Raw genomic sequence first — 26,385 nt, forward strand, 5'->3', positions numbered from 1 at the left:
GCCCTGCTCACAGTAATAAAACCCATCTGTGGTCCTCAGCTTCACGTGGTCTTGTGCCTTGGAGAACTTCAGCTGGGGATAGTCTATGTTTTGGGGGGATCGGAACCATCTCAGTATTTGATCCCATCCTCAGTCCACCTTGCTCATCTCATTTGGTTTTGCCCTCGGCTGCACAGATATGGGGTCTCTATTGTATAAATCTGTTGCCACAACAATTTTGAAATGTGAAAATATTCCAAATGGTGAAAATGAATTCCTCTAGGATGCTATATCCTCATATGTATGTGAACTTGCCTCAGGAGTAGCTGCACAAGCTGACCGAAGCACTGACCCCTCTGTGACCCCCAACACTTCTCATGCAGTCGCTGTAGTGCACTTCCTATTAGTCCCCTACAGCCCCGCTGGAAAGTAAGCCCCCAGCAGGTAGGCTTCTTTTGTCTATAACTGATACATAGAAAAGAAGATACATGCAAGTTTTGGACCATAGCAGTGTTTCTTGTCTTTCTATCCCTACTACCTAGAAAAATCCATAGTACAATAAATACAATATATATGGATAAATGAATGATTTTTCTATAACTGAGTGAGCCAGAAAGACCAGCATCTCCCAGATAAAACATCCATCAGTTGTCAGACAGCTAAAGGTATCATTCCAAGGTGAACTGAACTTCCCTTCTAAATGCATGAGAACAAATGTTATTCTACTTTCCAAACCGATTCTTGCTCTTCTTGTCTACCTTTTGGAAGTTTAGCAGTGTGGCTCTTTCATAGGGGTATGTAGTGGAGACAACATGCTGTGGTGGAAAGATCACGGACTAGAATCAAATGATTCTAAAATGGCTTTACCATTTCATAGTTGCATAAACTTGGCCAAACTACACAACATCCCAAAGACTCAGTTCTCTTATCTATGAAATGGGGATAATAAGACCCACCTGCTGGTGTTTTAGGGCATGAAAATGAAATAACATCTGATGTTAGATTACTTTCTGACATTATTGCAGGTAAAGAAACCTGTTCTAAATACTTCTAGATAGAATTAATCCAAGCCCTGCTATTGATGGCAGACTGGAAGGCTGCTTAAAAGCTGTATTTACAGGAGTTGCCATCGGCCTGCAGGTGTCTGCTCTCCTCTTGAACTCACGTTCCCTTTCAGCTGCGTCTCTCCTTGATGGCTTTATTATGCTTTTTATCTTCTATGGTAGCTAATTTCCTACACAGGACTTCGTGGAGTTTTGCCTTTCACATATTTTTGCTGAGTCACTTTCATTTTCTGCCTTGATTTATCCTAGAGACAAATCAATGAGTAACTATGACTCTCTCCCAAAGGAAAAAATAAAAGGGTGAAAAGAAAAAGGAATGTTTTGTGGGTAGTTCTAGCAGTTCTCTTTGGTCTGTACAAGCAGTCCTGACTTCTGGAATAGCCTCCGTATTCCGAGGTATATTTACAAAGCCAGACTTTTAAAACTCATAATGCCAGCTCCCACAGAAATGAGGTTACCTTGGGTCATCGGGTCCTCAGGCAGTTAGTTCATAAGAGTCTGTCTAATCCAGAGTGTTGCTGCTCTGATGCTTTGGGTGTACTGTTCTGCTCCTGCCAGTAACTCTTAACCTTGATTCTGAAAGCGAGAGAGGGAACTTTGTGTTCCAACTCCGGGTGCCAGGGACACAGCTCTCGCCTACTCCCTACTTGGCTGGGCCAGTGGCTAGGGTTAGGGCCGTGGCAGGAAGGGCGCTGGGGAGAAGGGCAGAGAACCCTGGGCAGCAGGATCAGGAGTTCAACTCTGCCTCAGGGCATCGCTCCAGTCCTGTCACTCCCCGCATTCCCAATAAGGACTAATAGGAATAGTAATGACATTTTTCAATCCTAATATCTCTCTAGTCTCATTTGGTACTCACAACACACTCAGGTTAGTCATTGTTATAATTTTCATTTAACAGGAAAGAAAACTGAGGCTCAGAAATGAATACTTTTTCTAAGGTCAGTTGGGGGAATAGATGTGAATGGGTGTGAATGGGTATATTGCTCAACTGCCACCTGAGCATGGCTGTGTTTCATGAGGCCATCTCCCACATTTGCTCGTTCATACAGTAGTTTCAAGCCATTATAGCTTTGTTAATAAATAAATAAATAAGCAGTCATCCCTCAGCATCTATGGGCATTGGTTTGAGGACCTTCCTCCCTGGTGGATACCCAGATCCATGGATGTGCAAGTTCCTAATATAAAATGGCGTAGTGTTTACATCTAACCTACACACATCCTCTCATATTCTTTAAATCACCTGTAGATTACTTTTTTTTTTTTTTTGAGACAGGGTCTTACTTTGTCTCCTGGACTAGAGTGTAGTAGTGTCATCATAGCTCACTGCAACCTTGAACTCCTGAGCTCAAGCGGATCCTCCTGCCTCAGGAGGTAGCTGGGACTACAGACACGTGCCACCACGCCCAACTAATTTTTCTATTTTTTGCAGAGATGGGGTCTTGCTCTTGCTCAGGCTGGTCTTGAATCCCCAGCCTCAAGCAATCCTCCCGCCTTGGCCTTCAAAGTGCTAGGATTACAGACATGAGCCACCCTGCCTGGACTTATTTATAATACCTAATACAATTAAATAGTTGTTATACTGTATTGTTTTTTAAATTTGTATTATTTTTATTGTTGTATTGTTATTTTTATTGTTTGCATTTTATTTTTTTGAATACTGTATTTTCAATCTGCAGTTGTTTGAATTTGTGGATACATATAGAGGGCCAACAGTATTTATTTATTTAACAGACAATTCATAGTGCTTACTAGGTGCCAGACACTGTTCTAAGAGTGTTACTAATGTTAGACCTTTTAATATGGCTCATTTGTAAGTTAAGGTTTGATTTCTTTTCTTTTCTTTTTTTTTTTTTTTTTTGAGACAGAGTCTCACTCTGTTGCCCGGGCTAGAGTGAGTGCCGTGGCGTCAGCCTAGCTCACAGCAACCTCAAACTCCTGGGCTTAAGCGATCCTCCTGCCTCAGCCTCCCGAGTAGCTGGGACTACAGGCATGCACCACCATGCCCGGCTAATTTTTTGTATATATATATTTTAGTTGTCCATATAATTTCTTTCTATTTTTAGTAGAGACGGGGTCTCACTCTTGCTCAGGCTGGTCTCGAACTCCTGACCTCGAGCGATCCACCCGCCTCGGCCTCCCAGAGTGCTAGGATTACAGGCGTGAGCCACCGCGCCCGGCCTGATTTCTTTTCTTTTAAAAATTTTAAACCTGTGCCTCAATCTCTGCCTGAATCATCTTGGAAATGGACGGTGACTTTAATAATGTTCCCTGCGGTACTTGTTTAGTCAGAGAGACTTGAGCTGCTTAGTCAAGTGATCTCTGGCTCTTGTATTTCTGGTATCTGATGAGTTGCTTTCAAGAGTCAGACTCTTTGCCAAATAGTTTACATGTGATGTCAGCCTTTATATTTGCAAACCCAGCAGGTCTTTCTACCATAGCCTTTCTTGTTTGAAGACAAAAATATAAACTGTCTCTAGCCAAACCTAAAGTCTGAGCCAGTGGAATCTGTCTCTGAATGAACCCTCTATTCTGAGTCCAGCAGTTCTGTGCTTGTTAGCGCCTAGAGAGCATTTGACCAGCCTCTCTAAGAGGCAGGGTAGCCTGGTAGTTACCAGGTTGGGCTCTGCAAGTAGACCTCTCCTCCCGGCTTTGAATCCTGGCCCTCCCTCTTTCTACTGTGTGATAATTGGCAAGTTACTTACCTGTCTGTGCATCAGTTTTCTCACCTGTTAAATGAGGATAATAATAGAGCAGACACAATGTCTTACTGGTATTGGTGTCCTCAGCTCTTAGCACAGTGCCTGGCCCGGAGTAGGCAGAAAATGTGTGTTGAACCAGATTGAATGAGCTCTCCAGAGATATGACTCTTGAGAATGGACCCTCCGTGCTCTCGGGTTGGGCAGCTTCCTTCGGTTTATAAACCTCTAGTCCTAAATGAGACTTTTTTGTTTTTCTTTCTTTCTTTTTTCATTTCTTTTTTTTTTTTTTTTTCTTGAGCTGACATGCTTGAGGAGGCTCAGATGCCCAGATGTTAAAGCCTTCTTTGGCTTACATTTATGGTAACAAAGGTACTAATATGATATGTTGATTTTATTTTACTTGAGTCATTACAATGAAAAAACAGCCAGTTTATCCAGCCTATCCCCTTTCGCTCTGTGGTGCCTTCACCCTTCCTTGTGCTCAATTACAAAGGCAAATGGATGTTACTTTTTATTTATTTTTTTTAATTTCAGCCTATTACGGGGGTACAAATGTTTAGGTTACATATATTGCCTTTGCCCCACCCGAGTCAGAGCTTCAAGCGTGTCCATCCCCCAGACGGTGCACACCACACCCATTAGGTGTGAATATACCCATCCCCCCCGCCCCCCCCCCGCCCCCCCCGCCCCCCCCCTCCGCCCTCGCTCCCATCTGCTCGACACCCGATGAATGTTACAGAAATATGGAATGCTTCACGAATTTGCGTGCCATCCTCGCACAGGGGCCATGCTAATCTTCTCTGTATCGTTCCAATTTTAGTATATGCACAGCCCAAGTGAGCACGGCAAATGGATATTGTCTTGAGGGTGGAAAGTAAAAAGGATTGATGGGTGAGAATTTAGAAATAACATCCTAACTTGGAACATAATCAGTCTGGGACCATTGATTCCGTTTCATTTTTATTTCCTGATTTAGAGAGTGGTGGAAGTCTGGAGCATTTATTGTTTCAGGAGTCTCGGTAAAAAGATCATTTGACTTGGTTTCATCTGCAAACTCTGCTCACCTACTTAGGTGTGGCCCAGGCAGAATGCATTCTGGAGACCTTGCCCTTGAGAAAGTTGTTCTTTGGACTGAAACCCAATCTAATCTACAGCCCTAAAGGGAGGCACCTCATGGTCACCGTCTTCTTCCTTTAATCTAAAGAGGTATTTAGAGTTTCGACCATGAGGAGACTGTTTTGCAGCCTTTTGTTTTTTATGATGATAAAAGCAGGACACTGGAACAGATAACTTCTTGAATTCTCTGTTAGCTCTTAAAAAAGTTATTGGACACTTTCTATTAGCCAAGTGCCAAGCTAAATGCTTTTATGTACATTATCTCATTTAGTTCTCACAACAGTCTTAGGGAGGAGGTATTATTACCTTATTGTGCAGATAAGGAGAGCTTAGACTCCAGAAGGTTAAGTGATTTGGCAAGGTTACATAGTTCCCAGGCAGTTAAACCTCACTCATTCAGTAAGTATTTATTGGCCAGGCGTGATGGCTTATGACTGTAATCCCAATACTTTGGGAGGTTCAGGCAGGAAGATCGCTGGAGCCCAGGAGTTTGAGGTTACAGCGAGCTATGATCACGCCACTGCACTCTAGCCCAGGTGACAGAACAAGACATTGTATCAAAAAAATAATAAAAAATTAAAAAAAAGCATTTATTTAGCCCCTAGCATGTCCCAGGCACTGCAATAAGCTCTGGAAATACTGACATGAATGAGAAGTAGCCATGCACTCAAGCGTTCACGTCCAAAGACAAAGATGGACCTCTAAACAATTCCACAATCTGGTGTGGCCACTGTGAGGAAAGGACAGCCTGAGAGACAGAGTGAGAGCACCCTGGAGGACAGGACCCCCTAGACGAAGCTTGGAGGTCCCGTGAGCACTAAGCTGTGGGAGGGCAGGAGAGGGCAGGAGAGGGCAGCCCAGCAGTGGGGCCGGGTCAGCACAGGCAAAGGCCTGGAGCTGACGGCAGCGCGGTGAGCGCCGCAGTCTGCAGCCGTCAGGACGCAGAATCAGCACAGGTGGGAGACAAAGCTGGCCTGGTAGGCAGGGGCCATGTGGTGACAGACCTTGTGGTCACACTTTTCCTGAGACCCACACTCTTCCCCTTGAAGCCTGTGCTCTATCAAGAAGAGAGTCCATGACAATCCAAAGATTACATGGAATAGTTATTCTTACGTGAAAGTTTAAAACAGGTAATCTAGGGAGGGAAGAGGACATGTTGCAATCCAAAGAATTATTTTCCCTCTAATAGGCCCCTAGGCCATCTCCTAGAGGAGCAAGTATCTACCTAGACCAGCAGCTGAAGAGCTGGAACAACACAGTCAGCATGTGATCCTTGGTGATCTCTCTGAAGCCCACCCCGGTAGCACGGCTGTGATGCAGCAGTTAAGTTCAGCCTCCCGAGTGACCCCTCCCTCCCACTCTGGCTCTGTGTCTGTCTCTATCCTCCCCCAACTATCTGTGCAGCTCTGCCCTTTGTCTTTGCTGTTCCTTCGCAAACTTTGCCTGGGATGCCTGTCATCACTGACATGAACTGCATGTGTCTTTTTTTTGGGAGGGGGGGGACAGGGTCTCTCTCTGTCTCCCAGGCTGGAGTGCAGTGGCACGATCATGGCTCACTGAGCCTTGAACTCATGGCCTTAAGCAACACTCTCTCCTCGGCCTCACAAAGGGCTGAGCTTACAGGCATGAGCCACTGCGCCCAGCTGAGTGTGTGAGTCTTGACCCCCAGAACAGTGTGTCCTAGTTGAACTATAGTGCCATCGAATCAGCTGCGCCGGACTAACTCCTTCCGTCAGGCCTCACAGGCAGTGTCCAACTCCTCAGCGTGGTGCCAAAGGCTCTTCACACTCAAGTCCTGCCTGTTACCCCCAGGATGCTCTCCCCTTCCCTCCAACAAGATTCAATCACCTACACTGTCCCCAAATGCCATGGTGTTTCCCCACCTCTGCCTTTTTTTCCTTTTTGAGATACGGTCTCACTCTGTTGCCCAGGGTAGAGTGCAGTGGCATCATCATAGCTCAAAGCGACCTCAAACTCCTGGGCTCAAAGGATCCTCCTGCCTCAGCCTCCCAAGTAGCTGGGACTATAGGCGTGTGCCACCATGTCCCACTAATTCTTTTATTTTTGGTAGAGATGGGGTCTTGCCTTGCTCAGGCTGGTCTCGAACTCCTGGCCTCAACCGATCCTCTCACCTTGGCCTCCCAGAGTGCTAGGATTACAGGCGTGAGCCACTGCGTCCAGCCCCACCTCTGTCTTTGTACATGCTGTTCTTTCTTCCTCACCCCACTCAGCCATCTGGTAAGGTCCTACTAGGCCTTAAATACCAGATAGAAGAGGACCCTCTGGGACGTCACTCTAGCCCTGCCCCCCTTCTCCAGGGCTAACTTTCACCCTCTCCCTCCTTAGTACCTCTACCTTGCCTTGTACCTGTCACTGTCATCACATCTATCACAGAGCATGACTCCCCTACATGCCTGGCTCCCCTACTGGGCTGATCTTGAGGGCAGAGGTCTAGGACATATCATGGAAGCACAGTAAATGCATGTTGAGCGAAGGCTGACCAGCCTTAAACCCCAGACCTGCTGAGATGACTGCATGTTAGAGAAGAGCTGACCGTGACCCGTGTCCTTCCACATTCCCGTCCCCACCACATAACATAAATGGGCAAGTATGCTTTCCCATCGCCCCAGTATCCTCTACGTCTCAGCGTCAGTGCTGCACAACGTGAATGGTAGGGATTGTGTGTAGGTAATTTATTTGTGCAGCACTTAACGATAACAGCCTAAACTGTTATAAGGAATCCTTTAATCCTCTTCTAGAAAATATAAATAGACACAGTATTTAAAAAAGAATCTGGTCAAAGAAGTTGGGAAAGTCTGAAAACAATATGCCCCTCTTAGAAAGACATGTGCATATTGGCATACTGAAGGCCCAGAAGTCTAGTGATAGTGAAACTGTTTAGCTTTGTTGCACCCCGTGCTTCCAAAGCACAGCTGGACACAGTTTAGGACATACTAGAGTTGAGGAACTAACAATAAATTAGAAGTCAGAAGATCCAAGTTCTCAGGCCGGGCGCGGTGGCTCACGCCTGTAATCCTAGCTCTCTGGGAGGCCGAGGTGGGCGGATCGTTTGAGCTCAGGAGTTCGAGACCAGCCTGAGCAAGAGCGAGGCCCCATCTCTACTAAAAATAGAAAGAAATTATATGGACAGCTAAAAATATATATAGAAAAAATTAGCCGGGCATGGTGGTGCATGCCTGTAGTCCCAGCTACTCGGGAGGCTGAGACAGGAGGATTGCTTGAGCCCAGGAGTTTGAGGTTGCTGTGAGCTAGGCTGACGCCATGGCACTCACTCTAGCCTGGGCAACAGAGTGAGACTCTGTCTCAAAAAAAAAAAAAAAAAAAAAAAAGAAGATCCAAGTTCTCATTTCCCCTCTGCCCTGAGGCAAATGTATGATCTTGCACCAGACACTTCCCCTTTCAAAGCCTCAGATTCCTCATTTGTAAATTGAAGGAATTGAAAATACAAATCTAAAATGCAATGGCTGGATTAGATTATTTCTAATGGCCCTTCCAATCTCCACTTTCTATCCTGCTGGAACAGATGAGCAGCTCTGGCTCTCCTGCCTTTGCTGGGGCTAAAAGTCTCCCACAATGGGTACTTAGCTTGGTCTCCACTCTGCCCTGACCATCCTGGGAGCAGCTGGGCAGGGGCTCGGATGTTCTCTTACTGCAGCTGTTTCCCTCAGATGGCCAGGCCAGAAGGGGAATTATCTGGCAGTCTGAGTTGATTGTGCCAACTCCAGGATGACCTTTAACATCATAAAAATCAGCCATTCACTTTTCTTTTCCTTCTTTGCAAGGGATGCAGCATTGCAAGAATCATTGCCCAAATGTCCAGAGAAACAATAGATTTGACAGTAAAGTGAAACTCTGGGTGAAGGAAGGCTGGTGGGTGGGAGAAATTTGATGGTGACATCAACCGCAACCATGAAAACTCAAGGACCTGCCAGGAGACCAGATACCCAAGAATGCAGTGAGAAAAGTGAGGCCCAAAGTCCCCTGGTCCTGAGAAAATACCGCCAGGCCCATTCCCTTTAAAGTGCATCTGTGGAAAAGAAAGTTCATCTGGCTCTATTCAGACTTTGGAATCATTTGACATTTTAGGCTGCATTTAAAAAAAAAAGCAAAAAAGAAAGACTTTGGAATCATGAAATTGACAAGGACAGGCTCAGGTAATTGGTATTTCCCACTGATGGAGGCCCTTATTAGCATGACACCAAGTTCGGAATAGAAAGTCTATGCTTTCTACTCCACAGGGCAGCCCCCAAATGACCACTGTTTAAGACCCACATCACACATAAGCAGAGTGGTGGCTCCCTCTGAATACCAGCTCAGCGAAGTCAGAAATACCATTATTCAGATCAATTTGTAGCCAGGATTTTTATTCCACCCACTCCAGGATCCTTTGTTCTTTCCTCTCCTCTGTCCTGAAATGCTACAGAGCATACTTATGTTTCAGGTCTTTTTTTTTTTTTTTTTTTTTGCTTCATACAGAATCTCGCTCTGTGGCCCAAGCTAGAGTGCCGTGGCGTCAGCCTAGCCCACAGCAACCTCAAACTCCTGGGCTCAAGGGATCCTCCTGCCTCAGCCTCCCGAGTAGCTGGAACTATAGGTGTGTGGCACTATGCCCGGCTAATTTTTTTCTAAAAATGTTGCCCGGCTAATTTTTTTCTAAAAATGTTGCCTGGCTAATTTTTTTGTTTATATTTTTAGTAGAGACAGGGTCTTGATCTTTCTCAGGCTGGTCTCCCACCCCTGACCTCAGGCGATCCTCCCACCTCAGCCTCCCAGAGTGCTAGGATTACAGGCGTGAGCCACCACGCCCGGCCATGTTTCAGGTCTTGCACTGGGCTCCACGGCATGTCATGGCCCCCAGGTGGATGTATACAGATCCACCCGGCGTTGGGTGTTGGGTTAGAAAGTGTTAAGGCAAAAGTCAAGTACTGTCAGAGTTACCCTTGAAAGTATTGTAAATCCTCCCTAAGCGTGGTGAAACGGTTACCCTCCGAGACGAGGAGGAGAGCTGAGAGCCTTGTGTCCGGACTGAGGGAGCATGCCACTCGCCCCAGCTCTCCAGGCCGGCGAGCAACTCTGTACAGAATGGCAGCATTTAAGCTGCTATTTCTCTCTCTGGGTTGGTTTCGTTTTGTTCTGTTTGGGCTAAAATTGAATTTGTGCAAGCCAAATAAATATGTATATGACACCCATTCAGTGAATACACAGAAAAACATCTCCATTCTTCCTGCTAATGGAGGTCACCTCCAGGATGAGGACAGACATCGGGCGTGCTGGGACAGAAAGATGGGCAAAGAGGACGTCAACTTTCTCTGCGATGTTTTTATTTCTTTTTTTTTTTTTTTAACAAGGAAAATGCATTCAAACTTTTCTTATGTAACATGGAAAGATTCCTAGCTACAAGTTGCTCACAATCTGTCAGCGGGAGACAGGCATGAAAACAAACAGCAGTAAGTGACAGCAGTGTGCTAAGGGAGGCCACAAGGCGGGGGAGCCATTCATTTCTCCCTGCAACTTAATCTTTTCCCTGTCCTTTGGTCCTGTGCTCAGGGAAACACAGCTGGTAGAAGCCTTGCTTGTCCTGGCTCGAGGAGACCTGGATAAAACTGGGCAGGTTGGCTTGTCTTGCCAGGTCCCTCTGCCACCCTGGGAAGGGCACCTCTTCTGGTATGTAGGGTAGATGGGAGGCCTAGGAACCTCAGAGGAGGAATCTGCATAGTTTCCTAATCTATCACATTTCCTCTGCCATTGCAGGGGCCTTGCTGAGGGTGAGCGGGGACCTTGGACCCATGCTTTGTGCTGGCTTGCCAGGGGACTCACCTTTGGCAGTGCCTTCCCCTCCTCTTTGTCCTCTGTGAGGTCGTGGGATGGACAAGAATTATTATTTCCACATTATGAACCGGGCAACAGAGGCACAGAAGTCAGAAGCAGAGATGGGAACCCCACACTAGGGTGCCCCCCAGCCCAAGGCCTTGTCCATCTAACTGCCTCTTCTCTTCTCACTGACCACCTCAGCAGGCGCTGATGCATGAACTCTGAGGGCAGAACCCAGAATTCAGAGCAACAGCTCCACAGGAAGCCCATCATTTGAATATTCAGATCGTTTCTCTGACACAGGTGAGCTTTATAATCTGCTGGGAAAACCTTACAACTTTTTTCTGGGAATAGGGCACTTCGCAATTGAAGGTTGAACCTGGTGTGGTTAAAAAAAAAAACTGCAAGCTCTAGAATGAGAAGGAATCCACCACGTTTTACCTGTGAGATAGTGGACGGGTTACTTGACCTCTCTGAACGTTAGCTCTTCATCTGTTGAAGGGGGAAAACACCACCTGCCTCCTGGATGACTGTGAGGAAGAACAGAAGACAGGTGCCTGGCCAGCAAGGGCCCTCGGCACACTTTAGTTTCCATCCCGATTCATTGGTCCTTTCCTACTGGCTGCGCAATGTCTGTAGGTTTAGGGAGTTGGTCCAGGGGAACAAGAACTCCCAAGTCATTTGCAACATCTGCACCCATTGCGGGAGGCGGGGAATCTTCACTGAAAAGTGTCTCTTTTTGGGCTAATTTCAGCCTGTGAGAACATGCAGGGGGGGGGAAGGAAGAAAATAACCCTCAAGGACATCATTTCTATTGCCCCCCGCCCCGAGTTTGGCAAGGGTTGTGGACACCCTGAACTCATTGTTTCTCTGGATACATTTGAAGAAAGGACATGATGCTTCGGTCAGGGCCTGATGTTGGCAGTGGCCACGCTGCCTGCTTTTCCACAGACCTCCTGGGAGAAAGCGCTTGATGATGGAGGACATTGGTTATCAAAGTCTTCAGGCCTCCGGCTCAGCGATAAGGAGAGGCGAGGGTGCACAACAGCATTCATATTAAATGGTTTTTCTCCTGGGTTCATTCTGGAGCCTGCTATCCCTGAAGATCTTTATTTTTAAATAGGCTGAATCTTCATACCAGAATTCAATTAAAGTTGGCTAAAGGGAAAATTGAGAATTTTATGAGGATATGTATAGAGCTATCTCATGGGATCCAAAGATAGGAATACAGCAAAGCTGCAGAAGGGGCCAGAACAGGGAACCACAAAACCACTGTGACATCTCCCTGCTCTGCCTGCTGGTTCTTGTCCCCTCCCTCTCCCTGGCCTGGCAGAATGTGGCTACTGAACTCTCCTGAGAGAATGAGGCTGTGGTTTCAAACAGTTCTGAGTCAGGGTTGTCTGGGTCACAGACCCCAGGTCCCGGCTTGGGTAAGGTGTCCTGCAGCCAGGAGAAATGGGACACGTGCAGACATGGCTGCTGGAGCCTGTCCCATGGTGATCAAAGACACACGCACTACAATTTATGACGGAGAACTTGTTAGGCTGGGACAAGGAGGAAGGAGAACAGATGTTTTGTCGGGGCGGGAGGGTGGTTTCCATTGAGAAATAGATGTTAGGAGATGCTTTGTCTACTAGGAGAAACAAACTGACCAGCAGGGGGACTTCTAAGAAAGAATAGAAGACACGTCAAGGGATCCCCAAGCACTGACCAGATATTTGGTCTACAATGAGGGGTCTCCGAGGACTGACAAACCAAAAAGAGGTAGAAAGGTCACAAAGTGGAGATGTGACCAAGGCCACAAATGAGGGTCTCTGGAACATGAATGAGTACAAGTAAGGTGACAATATCCTCAAGTGACCTACCCTCATTAACATAATAAAAATCAGACCCACCAGCGCCATGACAGTTTACAAATACCATGACAACTTCTGGAAATTGCCTCACAAGGTTAAAAATGGGGAGGTTTCACCATTCTGGGAATTCTCCACCTTTTCCCAAGAAAAACCATACATATGGGGGGGTGGAGAAGGGAGGGATATATACCTACATGATGGGTGCAACGTGCACTACCTGGGGAACAGACATGCCTGGAGCAATGACTTGGGGGGAAAGGCGGTACATGGGCAACATATGTAACCTGCAATTCTGTATCCCCCATAACAATAAGATGAAATAAGGAAAAAAAAAAGAAAAACCATAAGTATTCCACTCCCCACTCAACATAATATTAGGAAATCAACATAAAAGGGAAAATCTTGTTAAACTCAGGGTTTCCTCTACTCACAGGGCTGACCCATTCTTTCTCTGGAATATACTATACTTCAGTAAACTTTGGCACTTTACTTGCTCACATCTGCTTGGTCTGCTCATTTGCTCTGTCGACTCGGTACCAGTAACCATTCTTTGGTACTAGGAACCAAAACCAGGGAACACAGAGACCTAACATCTGGTCCCCACAGCTGACAAACTGAAGACCAGTCTAGACTGGGTATCTGTGCTGCATAAGGAAAGGAAAAATGACTGAATATGAGCAAATATAACCAAAGAGAATTCCTGAGTATGGTATCTGGAGGTTGAAGAGCCTGACAGTGGCACCGCAAGAGAGGAAGGAAGGAGAGACAAATAGCAGTGAGGGCCACCACTCTGTTCTTGAGAATGGAACCTCTCTAACTAGTCTGAGGTGGCATTTTGGAATCCCTTCCCCTCCACATCCAGATTCTACATGAGGTCCTTCTCTCCTGTCTCCCATTTTCTTGCCTAATCAAAGGAAAGCATTTTATTTTATTTTATTTTATTTTATTTATTCTTTTTTTTTTTTTTGAGACAGAGTCTTGCTTTGTTGCCCAGGCTAGAATGCAGTGGCATCATCATAGCTCACTGTAACCTCAAACTCCTGGGCTCAAGCAATCTTTTTGCCTCAGCCTCCCGAGTAGCTGGGACTACAGGCATGTGCCACCATGCCCGGCTAATTTTTTCTATATATTTTTAGTTGTCTGACTAATTTCTTTCTATTTTTAGTAGAGATGGAGTCTCACTCTTGCTTAGGCTGGTCTCAAACTCCTGACCACGAGTGATCCTCCCACCTCGGCCTCCCATAGTGCTAGGATTACAGACGTGAGCCACCGCACCAGGCCCAGGAAAGCGTTTTAAAAATAAGTAAATAAGTAGTGATGACAAAGATAATAGTAATCATAGCTGCTGCGTACTAACAGCCTACTATCTCGCAGCCGTTTTACACAATTTACCTCTAACTCTCACAGCAGCTGTTGTGAGGCAAACATTGCTGTCCCCATTCTATGGACACGGAAAACAAGTCTCCGCCTGGTAAAGTATGAGCCCCAGGTCACACAGCTACTGAGAACCAGCTCAGAGTCAGCCCCGTTGCCTGCCATAGGAACCATGTCTGTCTCGTCGACTGCCATATCCCCACACCTAGCACAGGCCTTGTTGAAGATAAAGTGCTTAAGAAACATTATTAAATTGATGAGTGAGAAATAGTAAACTGTGCAGACTACCTACAACCTACAGTGGTGAGGTGTTCAAAACTCTAAGTTAAAAATAAACCACAAGCAACGCAATTAAAAAATGAGCAAAGGACTTGACTAGATAGTTCTCCAAAGAAAATAGACAGATGACCAATAAACACATAAAAGGTGCTCAATGTCGTTAGTCATCAGGAAAATACAAATCAAAACCACAATATGATACCACTCCACACCTACTAGGATAGCTATAATTTAAAATGGTTCAGCCACTGCGGAAAGCAGTCTGGCAGTTTCTCAGAAAGTTAAACATAGAGTTACCATATGACCCACCAATTCCACTGCTAGGTATATACCTAAAAGAATTGAAATCTGATATTTGTACCCCAATATTTATAGCAGCATTATTCACAATAGCCAAAAGGTGGACACAACTCATGTGCCCATCAACAGATAAATGGATAAATAAAATGTGATATATAATACAATGGAATATGATACAGTCATGAAAATACATGAAGCTCTGACACACGCTACATCAGATGAATCTTGAAAACATTATGTTAAGCGAAAGAAGTCAGACACAAACAACAAATGTTATATGATTCCACTTATATGAAATATCTAGAATAGGCAAATTCCTAGAGATAGAAAGTAGAGTAGAGGTCACCAAGGCATTCAGGGTGGGGAGAATGGGGAGCTGTTGCTTAATGATTAGGTACAGAGTTTCTGGTTGCGGAGATGAAAATATTTGGAAATAGTGGTGATAGTTGTACAACATGGTGAATGTAATTAATGCCACTGAATTGTACATTTAGAAATGGTTGAAATGGCAAATTTTATGTATATTTTATAACAATTTTTTAAAATAGTAAAAAATAAATAAATGAAGGCCAGGGGCAGTGGCTCACTCCTGTAATCCTAGCACTCTGGGAGGCTGAGGCGGGAGGATAACTTGAGCTCAGGAGTTCGAGACCAACCCGAGCAAGACCCCCTCTCTACTAAATATAGAAAAAATTAGCCAAGCACAGTGGCGCATGCCTGTAGTCCCAGGTACTCAGGAGGCTGAGGCAAGAGGATTGCTTGAGCCCAGGAGTTTGAGGTTGCTGTGAGCTAGGCTGACGCCGTGGCACTCTAGCCCAGGTGACAGAGCAAGACTCTGTCTCAAAATAAATGAATGAATGAACGAACAAATGAATGAATTAACCATGAACCTTTTGCCAGGGAAAGTAGAACTTTTAGTGAATCAAAACTGCCATAAGCAGCCCAAGCAAGAGGGAGACCCTGTCTGTACTAAAAAATAGAAAGAGATTATCTGGACAACTAAAAATACATAGAAAAATTAGCCAGGCATGATGGCGCATGCCTGTAGTCCCAGCTACCCGGGAGGCTGAGGAAGGAGGATCACTTGAGCCCAGGAGTTTGAGGTTGCTGTGAGCTAGGCTGACGCCATGGCATTCTAGCCCGGGCAACAGAGCGAGACTCTGTCTCCAAAAATAAATAAATAAATAAATATATATATATATATATATATATATGTGTGTATAAAAAACTGCCATAAGGTGAAAAGTGTGGGTCCTGTTGATCCCAAGATTTATGAAGGACAGAATGTTTAATAACAGGGGCCTGGTGGAGACAAACACTCTGGGCCTTTGCAGTAACACGGGGAGCAGCTAAACCAGCTTTATTAAATCTTATCAGCCTTGGGGAAGACCTGGGACAGATACATGTAAAATTGTTTCACAAGCTACTAGTTTAATGAAACAAAGCAGGAAAGAAAAACATTGGGAGACGTTATATCTTCCATCTGCCTGGGATTTGAGACAAGTAGGAACAGAGAGTCCTTGTAGCAGTGAGAAATATTAGAGAGCACAAAGGGAAAAACAAACTCTGAGCTGGATTCGGAATTCACTGCTCACTAAAGAATTGTGGTAAATAATAAAATTTAGTATTTCCAGGAGGAATTTTTGGTTATGTAGGGGAAAAGGTATATAAGTAAGATAATTCCATAAGTTTCTATGCTATACAAAATGTCTTTTGTAATAAAATAAAAATTACTCTGGTAATGGAAATGTCTAAATGTCTCCCTTGGGCTACTTAGCAGTGAACTGCCAGGAGGCAAGAGGCTGGATGGAATGAGCTTTGAATGGACTCTGATGAGGGACTCCATATGGAGAACCCAAGGCAAAGGCTGGTCAACTGAGCATGTGCCCCCGTGGCCCTGGCACTTCGGTAGCTAGGGCCCTAATCCCTAATCTAGCAACAGGCTGCTGTCTGTGTGCATGTGTATGGGGCCGGGGCGGGGGGGGGGGGGACGGGGGGTCGCTTGACAGAAGACATGGGTAAAGGCTGCTCTTTCTGGTTCTAGGAAATAGGTCCAGATGCCTGCAAGGTCATAGCCAATGGCAATATCCTTGTGTTGTTCGTGCCTCTGAATTACATCTGGGCTGTATGGGTGGAGCTGATGGCTCACGTGCAGCCTGGAGCCTTTGACGTCTCCCTCACCGAGGTACAGTTGATTTGCTCTTGCTATGCTAAGCTGTGTGATAACTGTGATTGCACCCTTATTTGATGAGGTATGTTTTGGGGATCAGGAGGAGCGTGCTGCTTTGTCAATCCTAAATCAACACTGACCTTTTTCCAAGGACAGTTAAGTAAATCTCCAAGGCAGTTTGTATGTACTGGGTAAATGCACATCTTTGAGCTTCTCCATGGAATTAGGGGGGAAATTCCACTGAGAAATAAAAGCAATGGCTCTCAGTGGGGCGAAAGGATTCCTGGAATCAGCTGGAGTGAAACTCTTCCCGGCCGGGCAAGGTGGCTCATGCCTGTAATCCCAGCACTCTGGGAGGCCAAGATGGGAGGATATCTTGAGGTCAGGAGTTCAAGACCAGCCTGAGCAAGACCCTGTCTCTACTAAAAATAGAAAAAAAATTAGCTGGGCTTGGTGGCGTGCACCTGTAGTCCCAGTTACTTGGGAGGCTGAGGCAGGAGGATCACTTGAGCCCAGGAGTTTGAGGTTGCTGTGAGCTAGGCTGACGCCACAGCACTTGCCTGGGCAACAGGGTGAGAGTCTGTCTCCAAAAAAAAAAAAAAAGAAAGAAAGAAACTCTTCCTGTCCTGATGCTGGCATCCCTGTGCCCGTGCCCAGCCGGTTTAACGAGTCCTTAGCCACTGCTGCAGGCCTTACACCCCAGCTTCCTTGGCTAAGAAAGAATTAAGGAGCTGCCTGAAAGTTAAGGCCTTGGGCATCTGGCTCAGATGCGTGTTTTGGTCACAGATAGGATCCAGGGCTCATGTGGAGTCTTTTCTAGAATCCAGCACGCCCCCAAAAGGCTGGACTAAGGGAGAAGATCAATTCTAGGGGGTATTGGCCTTTTGCGGCAGGCATCATTAAGCAAGGGTATCGTGCTCATTTTTCTTCAAACATTCAAGAACTATTTATTGAACACCTACTATGTGTCAGGAAATGTTCTTGGCTCTGGGATACGTCAATGGACTAAATCATTCTAGCGGGGATGAATGAGTCCCATAAAAATTCTCACAAATTCTTTGTTTCTGCCTGCCCTGCTCCTGTTATCTCCTCTAGTGGTAATCTGGGGACAGCCAGGAGGTGAAGCCCATCACATATTTACTTTGAGGTGCCTTGAGAAGTCGTATGACGGAGACGCGCCGCTGTGGGGTGGAGACTAACTACAGGCTTTGGTCGTCCAGTGTCTCTTCTGCTTGCCGCTCATAGCGACTGTTTGAATAGCTCATTTTGACTGATGTGCTTAGGTTTGGGGCTTCACATGGCCAACATTCTACAAGCCTGTGGGCCAACTAACACTCCCAGACTTTTCTGATCACTCACCCAGCATTTGCACAGCTGAACCACGCACTTCACTCTGCATGGGGTCTTCCTTTCCACACCCATGAGCCCCCCTATTTGAGAGTCTGGTCGTCTGGTCGATCAGTGTAGACACAGACCCTAGGGAGCGCAGTCTGGTTACTTTCTAAATTCTTACTTGAACAATTATTTATGAAGCACTCGCTCTGTGCCAAACACGGTCGAGGTAGTAGGGATGTAGGGGTGAACATAAAGGGATAAAATGCCTGCCCTCGTAGAACTGATATGCTATTCAGGGTGCGGGGAGGGAGGAAAAGTAAACAACGATGCTCATCAAAGTCTTCTACAAATGGCACTTCTCAAATTCTAATATGTTTAGAGAGCTTACTAAAACAGATTGCTAGGCTCCAAGCCCAGAAACTGATTCAGTAAGTCTGAGGTCAGCCAGAGAATTTGTATTTCTAACAAACTCTCAGGGGATGCTACTCAAAGTGTAGCTTGCATAAATCATAGAACTCCAAGGTCCCAACTACCTGTGAGATGAAAGATTTAGTACCTTGCTTGCCCTGTAAAGTGGGGTTCCTAGTACTCCCAGGAAATTCTTACGAAAACCACTGCTAAAAGCACAGAGAAGGGAATTCCTAATTCCTCCCCCAAAAGAGGAGTTTCGCAGATAATGGGAGTGAAAAGATATTAACCAATAGAGAATTGATAAAAACAAGAAATGACCTTTACTTAAATATGAGAAACGACCATGTGTTGCTATTTTTAACCTTGTAGGAAATTAAATAATGATGAGAAATAATTTTTGCAGATTTAATGAAGAGGTATTTTTAATGGCATTTGGTATTGTGAGATGGAGTTCTTACACTAGGGGCAGGAGCATAATTAGTAAATCTTTTCTGGAGTATAATATGCATTAGAAGCTTTTAAAATAATGCTTTAAGTTCAGTAATTCCTCTTTAAAAACTTATCTTAGAAAGCTAATCATGGATGTGCATAAATTTCTTCACTTTTGGAAAATTAAGCTTTCTGCCTGCTGCTCACACTGTTTGAATAGCTCATTTTGAGATAATTGTAGATTCACATACAGTTGTAAGAAATAATACAGAGATCCTGTGTACCCTTTAACTTGTGTCAAAGGACAAAATTACAACAGATTTAGAGAGCTTAATTGGCTTTATCTGTGATTCTAGAATCAGGCAATGCTGCATTCTACAAAATAGAATGAGTGTTCCAATGAGCTGAGCAGAGGAGCTTGGCCGTATAGACAGAAAAGGGCTGAGGAAATGCAGATTAGTGGTCTCAAAGATACCTTCCCTGCAAAGGGAAGATGAGAGGACCTCCCCACCACACCAGCCACAGTTAGCCTGTTTGGGGACCTGGCACTCTCTCTCTCTCCTGATCTCTCACAAGCCCAGATGAACAACATAGTTTCAGCTTGGTGAGGTGGAACCCAGCATGAGCAACTCCACTCTTGTCTGGCCTGCTGGGCCCCGCGCAGGAGCTCAGCCCAAACCGATGTTCTCCTATCAATTCTACCCAACATTAGTGTCCCCCCCGGTACCGTCCTACAAATCTATAACACAGTACCTCAACCAGGATATTGACACTGATACTACCCACCAATCTTATTCAGATTTCCTGTTTTACTTGTCCCCATTTGTGTGTTTGTGTGTATATGGGCCTGTGCGTATCTAGTTCTCTGTAATTTTATCACATGTGTAGGTTTGTGTATCCACCACCACTGTCAAGATACAGAGTAACTCCATCCCCATAACAATATGTCATTTTGCCCTTTTGTAACTACACCTAACTCCTAATGGCATAAATATTTAGCTATAAGGATGTTTCTTGTGTTAATCTTTTTAATAATTAAAGAAAGAACCTCAATATTTACTTATAGAATATTAATTTCATAAATTATGCTATATCTGTAAAATAAAATAAATACCATTCAACTATTTAGTAAGTTTTGTAGCAAGGCTATCAGGGACCAGTCACTTGGAAAGGTTATCATAATATATTAAGTGAAAATAACATTTCAAGTGTATTTTTATTTTCTTCTTTTTCCTCGTTTATATTTTCTGAAAGTTCTATAAGTACCATGTATTACTTTTCACTTTTTCATTGGTAAAATAAACAGAATATAAAATTCGCCATTTTGCAGTGTACAGTTCGGTGGCATTCACTGAAGCACATTCACACTGTCGTGCAGCCATCACTGCTATCCCTCTCCAGAATTCATACTGATGTCCATTCTCACCTGTCCCCGGGTGACCAGTGTTCTACCTTCTGTCTCCATGAATTTGACTATTCTAGGTACCTCATCTAAGTGGAATCATACCCTGTTTGTCCCTTGTGTCTGGCTTATTTTACCTAACATAATGTCTTCAAGGTTCATCCATGTTGTAGCATGTATATGATGACACTTTGATTATTAAACCACGGGCTACCACTAAATGCAAATCACCTACCACAAGCCTTATATTTGCGGAATGTTTGCCCCTTTGCAACCATGAATTGCAAAACCAAAGGTGAGCCTGGAGTACCAAGGCTGAAACTTCTTTTAGGCTGAGTTTGGAGGGGGTGGCATGGCATAGCAAACGACGGATTAGTTCAGGCCGGGGACATGGTACATGTAAGCACAGTAAAGTGGAGATACACGCATCACACCCGGCGATAAGAAGCAACCTGCCTAGCTGTCCTCAGCAGCCTGGGAAGGGCATTAATGAGAAAAACATAATTTTTTATTATGTTTTAAAGCTGAGATGGGACATTAAAGCTGAGATGAGACATGTCCAAACTGCTGTTTAGGAAAAGAGGCACTTGCTGATTTGTGTAGTTTGGATGGCAGGAGGCCAGGGCAGGATGCAGGGGAGGCGCAGTCTTTCAAGTATGGACTCAGTCCTGCTAGAACTTGCCCCGTGGGGCTCAGCAATGCACCCTCACTCTATCGTGCCTGTCAGGACTCACCGTGACAACTTGAGAGAAGGAAACCAAATGCAACAAAAGGAAACTGTTGCAGAAAGCTAGGTGTGCTCATCTTGACTGGTCAGGAGAGTTTAGGACAAAACCTAGTTTGGGGACCTACCCTGGAGGCAGAGAGACCGCTCCCTTAGGATGTCATCCTGGAGTTCAGGGCCTCCTACTTTCAGTCCGCCCTGAACCAGAAGGTAAGGCCAGGAAGACCCAGATGGGAGACACTTGTTTCCCGGTGGCCAGGCTGCGGGGGCGGGGGGGATCAAAGGCAAACCCAGGACAGATGCAGCAGCGCTGTAGCCTAACTGGTGAGTGGGCCATCAGCATCCAAATGGAGTCAGGGGGCTGGGGATGGGAACTTTCCTGCCTCATCTTGTTTGGGTTCCTCGATATTTTCTTGACTGTTGTGCAGAATCACACAGTGTGAGAATTGGAGATGACGGAGACTTCAAGAGGAAGCCTGCAGACATGGGGTGCTTGAGAGACCCCCTGTGGGGGCACCGGGAAGCTCTCCTTTTATTTCATCCCAACAAGCATAAGAAGCAATAATCCTTGACAGTGGGTAGCTATGGAAATGGATGGGAAAAGGCAGACTCTGAAAGTGAGGTGAGAGGGAAAGAACCCCATAAGTTTATCAAAAACATCTCAGATGGTGAAAGACTTTGCCAGTTATCTAAGCCAACTTCCCATTTATTTTATTTTTTTTAAAAAATATGGAACGCTTCACGAATTTGCGTGTCATCCTTGCGCAGGAGCCATGCTAATCTTCTCTGTATCGTTCCAATTTTTAGTATATGTGCTGCCGAAGCGAGCACCCAACTTCCCATTTAAAGAAAGTAATGATTGCTACCATTTTTGAGGGCTTTCTTTATGCTAGGCTATTCCAATGGCTTTAAACTTCTTAAGCCATTTAATCCCCTCATGAACCCTGTGGACATTATTGGCTCCAGTTCACAAATCAGGCAATCAAGGTTGAGCAGCCTGCCTGAGGCCCCAGCAGTGAGCTGTGGGGTCCGTCTGCCTTTCGTGTTCGTGTCTGAGACCTCTAAGTTCTTTGCCCTGGTTCTCACACTCTTTTTATTTTATTTTAAATATTTTTAAATAGTTGCCTGGCTAATTTTTTCTATTTTTAGTAGAGACAGGGTCTCACTTTTGCTCAGGCTGGTCTCGAACTCCTGAGCTCAAGCGATATTCCTGCCTCAGCCTCCCAGAGTGCTAGGATTATAGATGTGAGCCACCACACCTGTCCGGTTCTTACATTCTTAAGAGCAGAAGGACCATTTAAAAGAGGAGGCTAACATTAATAATATTACTTTGGTTAGAAGGAAAATAAAGACCATTGTTATAGACTGAATATTTGTGGCCCCCGCCCATTAATATGTTGAAGTTCTAAGCCCCCGTGTGATGGTTTTTGAAGATGAGACCTTTGGGAGATAAATAGAATTAGATGAAGTCATGAGGATTAGGATGAGGTCCTCATGATAGCATTAGTGTTCTTATATTAATAATAAGAGGCATCAGACAGCTTGCTCATGCCCATTCTCTCTCTCTCTCTCTCTTTCTGCTATGTGAGGACACAGCAAGAAGCAGCTGTCTGCAAGCCAGGAAGTGAGCCCCCACCAGGAACCAAACTGGCTGGCACCTTGATCTTGGACTTCCCAGCCTCTAGAAGGCTAGAGGCTGTGAGAAATAAATTTCAGTTAAGCCACCTAGTCTATGGTATTTTGCCCTGGCAGCCCAATAATATAACTACTATTAACAATCTAAGGCTCTCCAAGCTGAAAATTGAAAGTGCTAGCTACACCAAAAATGTACACTATTTATTATTTAAAGAGATATTATTAGTTCAGAGGGGAACTGTAAACTCCTCTTTGTCATTGGTAGCCTTCAGGTTTCACATCACTGGTGCTGGCAAGACTGATTTCAAACAGATTCAAAAGGGATTCGATGTTATTCTAATGGGTTTAGGATCATTTGACAAAGGTGCTGCTATGCACATGCTTGAAGCTTGATGAGTTGTTTCTTTAAAATCTTTGCAGCAGAAGGTAAGTATGTCCCTGCTGATATCCTCCTCGTCTATGGATTTGAACAAGAGGAGCAAAGTAGGAGAGGGTGATAGAGAACCGCAAGTAGTCACACCCACCTCGCTGAAGGGGACTCTAATCCTTAAAATTTCCTTATGTTGAGCAGAAATTCACTTCCTGTGGATAAGGTCTGCACTTTGAAGGCCACAGAGCAGAGGACCTTCACTTTCCAATGATACCCCTTAGACCTCCGTTCTTAAGGGAAAAAAATCCCTATTTCCTTTATGTAAATGTTCATTCTAGGCCAGGCATGGTGGCTCATACCTGTAATCCTAGCACTCTGGGAGGCCAAGGTTGGAGGATGTCTTGAGCTCAGGAGTTCAAGACCGGCCTGAGCAAGAGCAAGACCCTGTTCCTACTAAAAAAAATAAAAAAATTAGTCAGGCATTATGGTGCGCACCTGTAGTCCCAGCTACTCAGGAGGCTGAGGCAGGAGGATCACTGGAGCCCAGGAGTTTGAGGTTGCTGTGAGCTACAATGATGCCACCGCACTCTACCCAGGATGACAGAGCAAGACTCTGTCTCTAAAAAAAAAAAAAAGTTCATTCTAGTATGCCAGTTTCCAGGCCCCCATTATCCTGATCATTCTGCCTGATTTGCCAACTTCCTTTTTATTTATTTTAAATTAGAGACAGGGGTCTCGCAGTGGCTGTGAGAAGGGAAGTGCTGTGTCTCCTGGTGGGAAACAGGAAACACAGACCAGAAGGAAGAGTAAGAATTAGGACCGAAGGTGTAGTTTAAAGGGTCTTCAGCCCAGGTGGAGGAGGTGGTGGCTAGCCCACTGAGGAATGGGGAAAACTCCCATTTGGGGAGTGTGTAGGATGATCAGGCTGTATCAGATGTTTTCCCAGCATTAATGTAATCTAATCTTTGCCACAATTTCGTAAGGTAGAAATTAAGTGCCCTCATGAGGAGGATGAGGCTGATAAAGATTAAGTAACTTGCCTGGGGCTGCCCAGCTACTAAATGGAAGGGCTGGGATTCCAGCTCAAAGGAATTCTCAGGTAGTGTGATGAACTTGTTCCCAAACCAGTGGTGTCAAGTATGAATCATTGAGGGGCAATAGTGCATGATGGCTTCCCAGGTGGTCTGGAGACTATTTGCAGACTTAATGTTTATGAAATGAAAAAGTCTACTGTTTGTTGGGAGGCTGGATAGCAGAGTACAATGGTTAGGAACACAGGCATTAGAGAGAACTGACTTCAAACCATAGCTCTGCCCCTTGCTTTTCCTATGTTCATGGGCAAATAAATTTCTCCACCTCTTTAACTCTTAGTTCCTTCATCTTTTTTTTTTCTTTTTTTCCTTTTTGAGATAGAGTCTCACTCTGTTGCCCAGGCTAGAGTGCCGTGGCATCAGCCTAGCTCATAGCAACCTCAAACTCCTGGGCTCAAGCAATCCTCCTGCCTCAGCTTCCAGAGCAGCTGGGACTACAGGCATGCACCACTATTGCCGGCTAATTTTTCTATATATTTTTAGTTGTCCAGCTAATTTCTTTCTATTTTTTAGTAGAGACGGGGTCTCACTCTTGCTCAGGCTGAACTTGAAGTCCTGACCTTGAGCGATCCTCCAGCCTCAGCCTCCCAGAATTCTAAGGATTACAGGCGTGAGCCACTGCGCCCGGCCAGTTCCTTCATCTATAAAATAATATTAATAATACCAAATTTGCAGTGTTGTTACAACTAAATGAGATCATCTATATAAGTAAAATGTATGCGAAGTGTATTTATGTATGACAAGTATAGATGAATGTAGTATACATTCAACAAAAAGTACCTATTTCTGTGCAAATTATTCATTTGTCCTGGGCACTTGACCTCAAGCCTCTTTATTTATTTTTTTGAGACAGAGTCTCACTCTGTTGCCCAGGCTAGAGTGCCATGGCATCAGCCTAGCTCACAGCAACCTCAAACTCCTGGACTCAAGCAATTATTCTGCCTCAGCTTCCTGAGTAGCTGGGACTACAGCCATGCACCACCATGGCCGGCTAATTTTTTCTGTATAAATTTTGGTTGTCTATATAATTTCTTTCTATTTTTTAGTAGAGATGGGATCTCGCTCTTGCTTAGGCTGATCTCGAACTCCTGAGCTCAAACGATCCAACCGCCTCGGCCTCCCAGAGTGCTAGGATTATAGGCGTGAGCCACCACATCCGGCCACAAGCCTCTTTTTAAAATGGGGAATAGATGTGGTGGCATTGTAATGTGTCACCTTGCCTAGGTTTCTCAAAATTCCCTTCCTTGTGTGTTTCCAGCTTGGATGGTCCGCAAAGAGATTCCTGTGGGAGATTTGGAGGGCAGAAGTGGAGCAACGGCCATTTTGTAGCCACACACTGTCATCTACCTGCTCGCTCACCTTGCCTGAGCCAACAGCCAGGCCAGCAGCTGCCCCTCCTCCCCTGGCTCCTCCTTCAGCATCTCTGACTCTGGGCCAGGTGTGTAGCTCCGGGATGAAGGGTCCCAGCTCCTGCTGGACATCCACACCATCAAGCCAGATGCCACAGGACTGACGTGGCTTTCATTCCATCCCTGGGGCTCTGGCCTGTGCTTGTTCTCTCCCACCTGACACTCGGCTTGCTCCCCGGTTGCCCACCCTGTGGACTGTATGTCTCTTAGGGTTGCCAGATTTAGCAAATAAAAATATGAGTGCCCAGTCAAATTTGAATTTCTGATAAATAATAAATAATTTTTTAGTGTAAGTATGTTTATCAGAAATTCAAATTTGACTAGGCATTCTGGGCATCTTTTTTTCCCCCCTGAATCTGGCAAACCAGAGGGGGAGAATAAGTATCTAGAGAAAGATAAGATTGCGGGGCAGAACCCAGCTGAGCGTGGTGACTGAATTTATGGTACCGATTAACACCCAGCTGAGGAGTTTCTTCAGCAGGGCTCAGCTGCGTGGTGCAAGCAGGTGAAGGAAAACGATTGGGTTTATCCAGAGGTGATGCTTTTCCAGGTAAGATGCACAAGAGAGTTTAGGGCAAAGGTTCCTAAACTTGAGTTTGCAACATCATCAAACTCGTTATTTTTATGGTTATTTTTAATTTTAAATATTTTTTTTTTTAGAGATAGGGTCTCACTCTGTCATCCAAGCTGGAGTGCAGTGGCCTGATCATAGCTCACTGTAACCTTGACCTCTTACGCTCAAGTGATCCTCCCACCTTAGCCTCCAGTAGCTGGAACTACAGGCACACACCACCATGCCCAGCTAATTTTTTTATTTTTTGTAGAGATGGGGGTATCACTATGTTGCCCAGGGTGGTCTTGAACTCCTGGACTCAAGCAATCCTCCTGCCCTGGCCTCCCAAAGTGCTGG

At 45.1% G+C, this 26,385-nt stretch overlaps 2 non-coding genes across 2 annotated transcripts; both read right to left on the bottom strand.

The window, feature by feature from the left end:
• Positions 1-4,479: 4,479 nt before the first annotated feature.
• On the bottom strand, positions 4,480-4,584 carry LOC138388774 (U6 spliceosomal RNA). Its single transcript, XR_011234264.1, has one exon. It is a non-coding gene; the product is annotated as a U6 spliceosomal RNA (small nuclear RNA).
• A 17,109-nt stretch (positions 4,585-21,693) lies between these two features.
• LOC138388746 (U6 spliceosomal RNA) lies at positions 21,694-21,801 on the bottom strand. The gene has a single exon (XR_011234237.1). It is a non-coding gene; the product is annotated as a U6 spliceosomal RNA (small nuclear RNA).
• Between the last annotated feature and the right edge of the window lie 4,584 nt (positions 21,802-26,385).

This window comes from Eulemur rufifrons, chromosome 7, assembly GCF_041146395.1.
Source record: "Eulemur rufifrons isolate Redbay chromosome 7, OSU_ERuf_1, whole genome shotgun sequence".
NCBI classification, from domain to species: domain Eukaryota; kingdom Metazoa; phylum Chordata; class Mammalia; order Primates; family Lemuridae; genus Eulemur; species Eulemur rufifrons.